Genomic DNA, 9,076 nt, shown 5'->3' with positions numbered 1-9,076 from the left:
TACCTGTTAGCTGGTGTTCACTAACAGCTTTTAAAGACTGGCTATCATTTTACCCACAGCTCCACACAGTATCCCAGCTACTAGACAAACTAGAGCTTTATTTCTTTCCAACGTGGTTTCTGTATCATTAGCACATCACACTTCAACTGGGCAGGATCTAGGTTTATTTCAGTCTATGAAAAACTAAAGTTCAAAGCAAATTTGAATAGCTAAAACATCTTAAAATGCACCAAGATTATGAAGTCTCAAACAAAATTTGAATTTCCTGTACATACTCCTGTCAAATGAAGTTATTTCCTGTATACCACTTTTTAAGAAAGCTGGTCTTCTACTTCCTTCCATTTGACCTAGATTGGGTATGAGACCCAGAGAAGGACCGAGATGGCTTGTGGTTTCTCTCCTGAGACAAAGACCTTTCTCTTCTTCTATCTCTGGAAAGTGAGCTGCTCTGGCTTCGAGAGAAGAATCTCATTCTTGGAGATCTTCGCTGAGGTGGAGGACTCCTCCTACGGTAATCATCTCTAGGGCAACGGCCCCAAAAGGGCGGTGGGCCACGACTACGACTTCTTTTTTCACCATTCAACAGTTCCACTCTCATATTGCAGCCACATAATGTTCTTCCATCCAGTACTCAGACAGCATCAAAGGCATCTCAGGGATCCTCAAATTCAAGGAAAGCAAAGCCAGGAGGGTTCTGAGCAAACCACACACTTCGAAGCGGTGCATAATAACCAAAAGACCACTCTAGTCTTGTTCCCATTGTTTCCAAGATTCCCTACATAAACCTTACAATCTAGTAGACAGGAATCATGATGCATTTCAAGATCCTGGGTTCAAACACCGAGGCTCAAACTCCAACACTTCCACAGGGTCACCCGCACACTTCTGGATCTACTTCTGCAGATGCTCTCTGTTCCCTGGCATCTACGAAATGGCGCTGAATCCACTTTTCTAAGCAAATGCTCCATGTCTGTCTGGTGTCAGTAGTTCCTATTCTAATTTCTTGAAATATCCATTCCCAACAAGTAACTCCTTTGTAGAGTATCTGGTCAGCTGTTTCTGGATACCATAAGCATAGTTCAGAGGCAAGTTCTGACAGAATTATTCCCTTGTCTGAAGCCTAAGCATGATGGGAGATGTCACTCTGTAAATATATTTATCATACTGGTTAATGAATAAAGCACTGTTGGCCTATAGGAAAGGAAGATAGGAGGGACTAGGAAACAAGGAGAAAGGAGAAAAGAGGAAGTAGTAAGGAGGAATCAAGATGGAGAGACTGGGGAGACGAGATGCCTGCCCCATTCCCTGGTAAGAAGACCACGTGGAAATATTAGATTAACAGAAATGGGTTAATAATTAAGACAGAGCTAGCCGACAGAAAACTAGTACCTGGCCAACAGCATTATGTCAAATACAGAATCTCAGTGTGTTATTTGGGGCTGACGCAGTGGTGGGACAAGACCGGGCAGGTGGAAAAACTTACTCCTTACACTAAGCATGCTTCTTTTTATTCTAATTTCATACATGGCACCAAATACATAGATGCTCAGGTAGCATCCCTGTCATCACTATTCTCACTTTCACAGCCCGTCTAGGTACCATTGGTCATTTTGCCAATGTTCTAATAGACTGCTATATGATGGTATTATGATAGTCAACATTTTAGAATCTAATCTCCTCAGGAATGCTCTCTTGGCTATGTCAGCAATTTAAAGAGAGCTGGGATTAAGGTGGTTACTGGTATGTTTTCTTATATTACTTGATGCTCACAGAGTGATCCCAAGTGTAGGAAAACAAGCAAAAAAAAAAAAAAAAAAAAGGAGTTTAAAAAATGGAGCATAAATTCAATCTCACAGTTTTCATATTCCAGCCTACTGTCAAATAAATTATACAACCAAGTCCTATGTTGTTTTCTCATTTGAAATGATTTGTTCTCACAGTGCAACTTAGGATAAAGTCCAAGCTCCTTTACTTACTGGAGATGTCATGATTTTCCTGCAGCCCACAAATCCCCACCCCTTTTCTACTCCACAAAGATGGCTGTAGAGCTCCCAACAGACCTGACATCCCTTCAAGTTTCTTTAAGGTGCATTACCTAAGGTCAATGGCATTAAACAATGTGCTTCATCACCCTACATATGCCTTCTCCCTGTCCAGTTTTGGCTTCAACATAATTTAGCACAACAGATTATTGTCTTTATTGCGCAAAGCTTCCTAATCTATATAGACAGGAAGTTATTCTTGTGTATCTTCCTTGTTCATTTATTTACTTGGAAAACATTTAGGGAAATCCATTGGTAAACAAAATAAAGTATATACGTTCAGATCAGGAAAAATATACAAGCACATTAGCATGATTGCTTTAATATCAAGTGGTTGTGGGCTAGAGTATTGGTGGGAAGAGGCAGTAGTCTACTATATAGTAAAAGGTTCAGGAAATTCCTTTCTGGTTGGAAAAGATGATCATTACATGTGTGGTTGAGAATGGAACAGTAGTGTTTGAGGTATAGAGGGAAGCAGATTTAACAACCCTGAGAAGAAAGTGATCATCAAACATCAATGATCAAGAATGCATTCAAGGGGATCTTCCCTTTTTCGGGCGGGGTTTGTTTATTAGTTTTTTGTTTTTTTCGGGTAGGGTTTCTTTGTGTAACAGCCCTAGCTCTCCCAGAACTAGCTCTGTAGACGAGGCTGGCATCAAACTCACAGAGATCTGCCTACCTCTGCCTCCAGAGTATTGGGACTAAAGGTGTGTTCCAACACTGCCCAGCTCAAGGTGATCCTGTTTACATAGGAACTTATATCTTAAATTCTATGAGTCTTCTGTATGTTTTGATTCATAATTTTTAATATCCATTATACCATCCACTACCAATTTGGGAAATAAAAAACAAATGTTTGGAAAAAAAAAAAAACAATTTCATGTCTATAATCCTAATGTTATATGAGTTTGCTGAAATCAAGAGCCAAATTGGCTGACTGCTGCCTAACTTGATACAAAGAACATACCTGATACTGATTTGTAAATTGAAATATAGACAATAAATAAGTAAATAAATATTAAGTGTTAATGGAAATTATGGTATAATTTTAAATGGAAGCTAACTGTATAAGGTACCATGCAATCCTAACCTGATTTCACATTAAGGATATAAAATGGAAAGAAGCAAGGCACAGTGCTCATCACACTCTGTCCTGTTTTCACCTCATTGACTAAGGCCATGCTCCCCTCCCCCAGGGTATGGGTTGTTTGTGATTATTCGTACTTCATGTTGGCATCACCAAATGCTGAGAGAAGACTGCACTATTTGCTGGCTAATGGCTAATCCTTGGTTTCTCTTGCTGCCACCAAGATGAACAGTGCAAGCTGTGAACAGATCAAAAATAAAAGCAAGTTCACAGCAGGAGGCCAAGGAAAACATAGTTTGTATGGTCTTTATCAAATCCCTGGATTCTACATGTGGATTTATTTTAAGAATACAAATTGAACACAAGGAGTTATTTGGGTGTTCAAAATTCCAGTGGAAAACATCTTGTCGCATAAATATGCATTCGTAATAATTTAAATCACCTTTTTCTGTATCTGATTTATGTATGTGCCTATGGCCTTCAACTGATATATATTCTCATTTACTATGACATCAGAATGAAGGCTGTGAGAGATGTGAGCTTTTGTTTTTCTTCCATTTTCATACCAGCATAATGAAACTTACAAGAGTTTAACATACATAGCTGTTTGAGTCACTGTTCTATTACTGAAAGGGATATACCATTGCTAAGGCAACTCTTATCAAAGAAAAATTTTAAAGGGGTCTTGCTTACAGTTTCAGAGCCTTATTCCATTACCATAATGGTGGGAAGCATGGTAGCATGGTGGCAGGCATGGTGATAAAGAACTAGTTGAGAGCTGCATCCTGATATGCAGAGGAAAAGAGAGAGAAGAGAGAAAGAGAGAGGGGGAGAGAGAGAGAGAGAGAGAAACTGGCCATGACATGGTCTTTTGAAACCCCAAAGCCTACCCCTGGTGTCACATTTTCTTAATCAAGGCCTCATAACTCCTAATCCTTCAAATCATATCTGAGTTCTACTCTCTGGATAATAAACATTCAAATATATGAGTCTATGGGGGCCATACCCAAAGTACCATAATACCCAAGGCAGTAATGACTACAGGGAATGATGAAATATTATTATGCTACTAAGTTGACGTGTGTTAACAAAAGCATTACTTGCATTAACTGAAAAATGGGTTTATTATGCTAAACTAACAAAATCATTGTAACGAGTCTTATGAATTATAATGCAGGAGCATCAACAGAATACATCTTTTATGCAAGTCAGTTTTACTACTTGGTGCCCAGGAAATTTCCTTTTCTCCAAAATTCTTACATTGCATCCCCTAAACAGTAACCAAAATTTCTCCATATTGTTTCTAGGATTTCAATCACATGACATTGTGGTTTCTTGATTTAGTATTTGCTACCAAGTGAACATAGCTGTTGACTAAACTCCCTTCTCCCCTGCTCTCCCCTCCTTTCCCCACATTTTTCTGTCTTACCTGGCAGGGTCTCCCCATATAGACAAATTATGGCTTCAAACCTAGATATTTGTTTCTTGGTTCAACAGCCCAGTAATGAGCTTATAGAAATGTCCTATCATCGCCAGGCACTCAACTGCTGATTGTAATTTTCGAACCCTGTCCTCCAGTGTTATGTGTTGTAAGTTATAAGTAAATACCTATTATTTTTGCCTCATCTCAGGGGCTATAGGATAAATGTTTCCTTGCCAGGAATCTGTTAAGGCAGGATTCTACTTCTGTTTAAATTTCTAAATTTTGTTATTCAGAGTCAAAATTCTGACTTTTCTGGTTCATGATCTCATGCTGAAAATTTGATGTACTTTACAATATCAATTCAATAATGCTGTCTACACTCTTGAAAATCCAAGAAAGGATGGATGGGACAGAAAAAAAATGGTGAAGTTTCACTGTTTCCCTGTCTCTAAACATTGTGATTTATTTGACAATAACTATATGTTTAAAGAAAATATTGTCTGCCCCCAGTTACAAGTAAAATGGATAGAGATTACAAATTTCTTCTTTTTTTTTCTTTTTTTAAATTGAAATTAGAAACAATCTTACTTTTCATATCAATTCCAGTTCCTTCTCCTTCACATCCTTCTGTGACCCCCCACTGAGAACCCCCATCCCACCCACCCTCCATCCTTTCTTCAGGGAGAGTGAGGCCTTCCATGGGGGATCATCTATGTCTGTCACATTATTTGGGGTAGGGCCTAGGCCCTCCCACATGTATATAGGCTGAGAGAGTATCCCTCCATGGGTGAACAGGCTCCAAAAGTGCATTCATGCACTAAGAATAAATACTGGTTTCACCACCAGAGGTCCCAAAGAGAGCCTGCCCAGGCTTCCTAACTGACAGGCATGTTCTGGGTGGATGGTTCTGTCCTAGGCTGGTTCCCCAGGTGTCTGGCTAGGGTCTCTGAACTCTTACTAGCTCAGGTCAGCTGTTTCTGTGGGTTTTCCCAACATGGTCTTGACCCCTTTGCTAATTTCTTCTCCTTCTCTACAACTGGATCCCAAGAGTTCTGCTCAGTGCTTAACTGTGGATCTCTGATTCTGTCAGCTACTTGATGGCATTTAAGGTAGTCCTCAATCTCATTATAGTGGAAGGGCATTTAAGATAGCCTCTCCACTATTGCTTAGATTCTTAGCTGGGATCATCCTTGTGTATCTCTGGACATTTCCCCAATGTCAGATTTCTCTAGATTTCTCTTTAAACTTATAATGGCTCCCTTTATTAAGGTGTCTCTTTTATTGCACTCTTCTATTTTTTCCCAAGTCAATCTTCTTGATCCCTCTTGTTCTCCTCCCTGCTCCTATTCTCCCTTCCTCTTTCTCCTACTGCTTTGATCCCCCTCCCTCAAGCCCTAATTTGTTCAGAAACTCTTTTCTGTTTCCCCTTCTCTGGAGGACCACATATATCTCTATTAGAGTCTGCCTCGTTTCCTAGCTTCCCTGAAGATGTGGATTTTAGGATGGTACTCTTTTGCTCTATGTCTAATATCCATATATGAATGAGTGCCTACCATGTTTACCTTTCTGTGACTGGGTTACTTCACTAAGGATGATTTCTTCTAGTTCCATCCATATACCTTAGAATTTCGAGATTTCATTTTTGTTGTTGTTTGTTTTATTTTTTCTAAGTATCACTCCATTGTGTAAATGTATCACATTTTCTTTATACAATCTTCAGTTGAGGAGCATCTATGTTGCTTACAGGTTCTGGCTATTACAAATAATGCTGCGACCAACATAGTTCTATGTGCAACCTTTGGGTATATGGTTAAGAGTATAATTACTAGATCTAGAGGTTGACTGATTCCCATGATCCAGAAAAGTCATCATACTTATTTCCAACGTAGTTGTACAAGTTTACACTCCCACCTTCAGTGGAGTGGTATTCCCTTTTCTGCACATCTTCTCTAACATAAACTGCCCTTAGTGTTTTTGAGTTTAGCCATTCTGACAGGTGTAAGATGATAACTCAGAGTTGTTTTGATTTTCATTTCCCTGATAGTTAAGAATGTTGAGCACTTTCTTTGTCTTTCAGCCATTTTAGATTCCTCTATTGTGAATTCTCAGTTTAGTTTTGTACCCCACTTCCTAATTGTATTGTTGGTGTTTTTCTGAATAGCTTTTTTTTAATTCTCCATATAACTTGGAAGTCATCCCTGTGTAAAATGTGGGGTTGGTGAAGATATTTTCAATCTCTGTGAGCTGCCATTTTGTCTTGTTGACAGTGTCCTTTGCCTTACGGAAGCTTCTCAGTTTCAGGAGGTCCCCATTTATAAATTGTTGATCTCAGTGTTTGTGCTGCTAGTGTTACGTTATAGAAGTTGTCTCCTGTACCAATTCATTCAAGGATACCTTCCACTTTCTTTTCTAGGTGTTCTGTGTGTCTGGATTTATGCTTAGGTCTTTGATCCACTTGGAATTAAGTTTTGTGTTTGGTGATAGATATGGATCTATCTGCATTTTTCTAGTTGTCTACATCCAGTTATGCCAGCACCATTTGGTGAAGATGCTTTCTTTTTCCATTGTGTAATTCCCAGAATTAGGTGTTCCCAACAAAAGGAGTTCAAGGGGATACAAATTGGAAAGGAAGAAGTCAAAGTTTCATTATTTGCAGATGATATGATACTTTACATAAGTGACCCAAAAAATTCAACTCCTACTGATAAACACCTTCAGCAAAATGACAAGATGCAAGATTAATTTAATAAGTCAGTTGCCCTACTGTATACAGACAAAAAATGGACTGAGAAAGAAATCAGAGAAATATCACCCTTTACAATAGACCAAGACAGCATAAAATATCTTGGGGTAACTCTAACCAAACAAGTGAAAGAACTGTATTTGCAAGGACTTTGAGTCTTTAAAGAAAGAAATTAAAAAAGATAACTAGAAGCTGGAAATATCTACCATGCCCTTGGATAGGTAGGATCACCATAGTAAAAATGGCAGTCTTACCAAATGCATCTACAAATTTAATGCAATACCCATCAAAATCCTAGCACAATTCTTCTCAGACCTTGAATGAACAATACTCAACTTTATATGGAATAACAAAAGCCCAGGATAGCCAAAACAACCCTGTACAATAAAGGAACTTCCAGAGGCATCACCTTCCCTGACTTCAAGCTCAACTGTAGCTCTATAGTAATGAAAACAGCTTGATGTTTGCACAACACCACACAGGTAGACTAATGGAATCAAATGAAATCCCTGACATTAATCCACGTTAACCTACAGCTATAATTTTTAACATTTTTTTCATATTCAAAGACACTGTAGCAATGTGCCTACTAATACATGGCTAAGTGCACTTATTGATCATTGAATTTTTCAAAACACCTTTGAAAAATAACAAAGGAAGATAGAGAAGAATGCTATTATATGCATTTTATTTTTAGTATGTTTGGCATATTCTCAACAGTTGGCATTTACTGTTGTATACTAAGATACATTACTGGTATTACTTGATAATAAAATTTCATATGTTTTAGTAAGTCCATATCATCATTAGACTTTTAAATTATCTCATCACCTTTCAATTTAAATCTTAATATACTTTTTAGACTGATTATGTACTGTTTTTGGTTTGCCTTGATATCTGAACCTATTTTTTTTTATTTTTTGTAATCTTGGAAGAAAAATAACTTTTGAATGACTTAGATAAAAATTTGAAGAGTAAAATGATCCTCATATAACTAAATGCTAAAAATCTTGAAAAGGTCAAGTCTTGGCATGTTGCATAAGGGAGAAGATCTGGGATAATTTGAAGATTATAGCAGTGAAATTAATTCTGCTCTTCATTGATTTCTCAGCTTTCATTCATTCTGATATCCTTATTAATATTATGTGTGGTGTTTTCCATCTTCCTGGACTGGAATGTAATAATTGGAACTATTTTAGAAATGTACTTTTGTTGAAGTGATATATATATATATATATATATATATATATATATATATTATGAAGTAAAGTATGTAGGCATATTTATTATGCTTTAAAGAGCATTAGAAAACTGTTCCCTGTTCCTTTGATTAATTCTTATCATTGGTTACTATTACTTTTACTATCTACTTAATATTTTATATAACTATTTTTCCCGTCAACTACTGGTTGATTTACTATCAATATTCAGTCTTCTGAGTATATTTTTGCCTATTATCTTCAGCTCTACCAAATGACCTCTGTCTTGACAGCTTTTTTATGAGCCAGAACCAAATCTTGGCAAATCATAGTTTTGCTAAGAGCTGATTTGGGATTGCAATTTGGCTTTAGACACTTTTCCTGATATTTTGGGCACAAAAAGAGCATTTGAATTGAATCCAAATACAGAGACAGAAGGTGAAGTCATTTGGGTTTTTGACATCTAATTGTTATTACTATTTTAAGTGTGTATTCTCAGTACTTCTCTTTTACATTTACCAAATATAACTAAAGAGATGAGGGCAACGTGAAGATAAAAGAGAGACAAAACCGTATCAGCTA

The 9,076-nt window shown here is 37.4% G+C and overlaps 1 pseudogene; it reads right to left on the bottom strand.

Moving 5' to 3' along the window:
• Positions 1-328: 328 nt before the first annotated feature.
• LOC127234632 (serine/arginine-rich splicing factor 3-like) lies at positions 329-818 on the bottom strand (annotated as a pseudogene).
• Positions 819-9,076: the final 8,258 nt, after the last annotated feature.

The sequence above is a fragment of the Phodopus roborovskii genome, unplaced genomic scaffold, assembly GCF_943737965.1.
Source record: "Phodopus roborovskii unplaced genomic scaffold, PHOROB, whole genome shotgun sequence".
NCBI lineage: Eukaryota > Metazoa > Chordata > Mammalia > Rodentia > Cricetidae > Phodopus > Phodopus roborovskii.
Note: the sequence above shows the minus strand (reverse complement) of the source record. Positions and strands in the feature narration are given on the sequence as shown.